A 2,367-nucleotide genomic window follows, 5' to 3' on the forward strand; every position below is an offset into this window, starting at 1 on the left:
TAATTTTGTTCAACGAGCTAATATTTCCAGACTCTAGTCCTAGAGTGTGCTGAAATAAAATATACTCATGCTGAAGGAAAGTAACCACAAAACATCTGAAGCTGGGGAGGGTGGGGGAAGAGGATGGTTGTAACTGCCATGCAGGCCCTATACACTAGTCTGAGGAGCTGTTTTTATTTGTTGGAAAACCTTTTGTCTGTCAGATAGCCCAATAAAGATGGTTATGCAAAGAAGTTTGGTTAGCTTAACATTAAGGTACAAGAAATTAATTGGTTTATGTGTGAACCCCACTTTGCCTGACTTCTTTCAGTTTCTCAGCTAGAATGACTTATTTGAAGTCTAGCCTACTGCCTGTAACAAGAAAGCCATAAGGGAGGGGGGAGTGTGTTGTTCAACAAACTGTAGTTTGTGAACTGAGACACTTCAGTAAACCACAGTGCAATCTATGGTAAGTAAACCAGTTACAAATCCTAAACGGAAATCCTAATTTGTTGGTGTCTGCATTCTGACATCTCTCTTAACTAGAGCCTGATAAAACGATAATTTGTTGTTCTATCTGAACATAGCCTTTCCTTTAGAGAGCAGCGACTTTTCAATTGATAAAAGTGGGGAAAACGTCAAGTCTATCCTGTTCCTTCCTTTCATATAACCCTCAGCTGTTATGTAACTATCATCTGGCTTTAATTACATGATATATAACTTGGGTTTCTCCAAATGGGAACCCAAAATGGCTTACAATGTCAATAACATAGCCCTGCTGGATCACACCAGTGCTGCATCTAGTCCAGTATGCTGTCTCACACACAGTAGCCAACCAGCTCCTCTGGAGTGCCAACAACAGAGCATATTTCTCCTGATGTTGCCTCCTGGCACATGGATTCAGAGGTTTGAATGTGGAGATTCCCTTTAATCACCATAGCTAGTAGCCATTGGTAGATTCATAGAGGACTGGCTTCTCTAATCCCCTTTTAAAGTTGTCTGTGCTTGTGGCCATCACTACCTTCTCTGGCAACAAATTCCACATTTTAATCACTGTGTGTGTAAAGAAATACATTTTGTCTGTCTTCAATCTACTGCTCATCAAATTCATTGGATACTTTTGAGTTCTAGCATTTTGGAAGAGGGAGGAAAAGTTCTTTGTCAACCCTCCTTACCCCATGCATAATTTTTTTTAAAAAAACCTCTGTCATGAAGTGGATTGACTCAATCAAGGAAGCCATGGCCCTCAGTTTGTAAGACCTGAGCAAGGCTGTTAATGACAGGAAATTTTGGATAACGTTAATTCATAGGGTTGCCATAAATCAGAGGTGACTTGATGGCACTTAACAAGCACACACATCATCCCCTTACTTGTCTCTTTGGTAAACTGAAAAGACCCAGGCTTTTCAGCCTCTCCTCATAGGGAAGGTGCTCCATACATATACCTCATCTTCCATCTGATCAAGAAACTGGGACGGGTACCCTTGGTAATCCTTCATCTTTGAAGAAACAGGGATTATTTCAGAGCCAAGGAGTGATTCTCATTCTGCCCCCAAGTTTCAATGGACATGAGTTAAAACCTCTCCTGGGGCTTCTGCAAACTTAGTTGTGTCCTTTCTCTCCTCATAATTACTCAGCTCATAACAGGTTCTCGTAGAATGGCGGCAGGCTCTTTTGTTCTCTAGTGTTTTTTGTGAGACAATATCTGTCAAACCAATCCATGGAGATAAATCAAATGCACACACAGCCATGGCTGTTAAAGCTACAAGTGGCTTCCTCCCTCTGCTGTTTATTGTGGTGGCTTATAAAAGAAAGTATGGAATTAAAGGGCTGGAAGGAAGGGTAGGGAGTGGGCAGAGAAAAGTGCTTCCAGGAAAAAGAAGTGACTTCTAAAGCTCTGTTGCCTTGTTGAAGAATAGCAGTCTGTGGTTGCCATGTGAAAATACTAAGTTGATTGAACATGAAATGTTCTGTTTACATGAAAAGGGCCTCTAAAGGTAATAACTGGGTCTCTGTCAATCTGTAGCATTTGTACTGGTGACATATTTCTTTGACTTAAAATGCACCCTTCTCCAGGGTGGTTGTGGCAGCAAACCTCTTTCTGACCAACATGCACATACTGTATGCATATGCATTTGGATATTTATACCCTGTTTTTATTCCCAGTCAAGAGCCAGAGAAGCTTACAACATTCTTCCTTCCTCCGATGTTATCTTCACAACAACTGTTTCAGGGTGAGAGTGATTGGCTCAGCATCATTCGTCAAGTTTCCATGACAGAATACTGATTCAACCCTGCATCTCCAAGACCCTTGTGGCATAATTATTGGCGTGTTGGCATACAAGAGACATTATTGAAATATAGTTTTTAACATTTAATGATCTTAAC

Source organism: Heteronotia binoei, chromosome 3, assembly GCF_032191835.1.
Source record: "Heteronotia binoei isolate CCM8104 ecotype False Entrance Well chromosome 3, APGP_CSIRO_Hbin_v1, whole genome shotgun sequence".
NCBI lineage: Eukaryota > Metazoa > Chordata > Lepidosauria > Squamata > Gekkonidae > Heteronotia > Heteronotia binoei.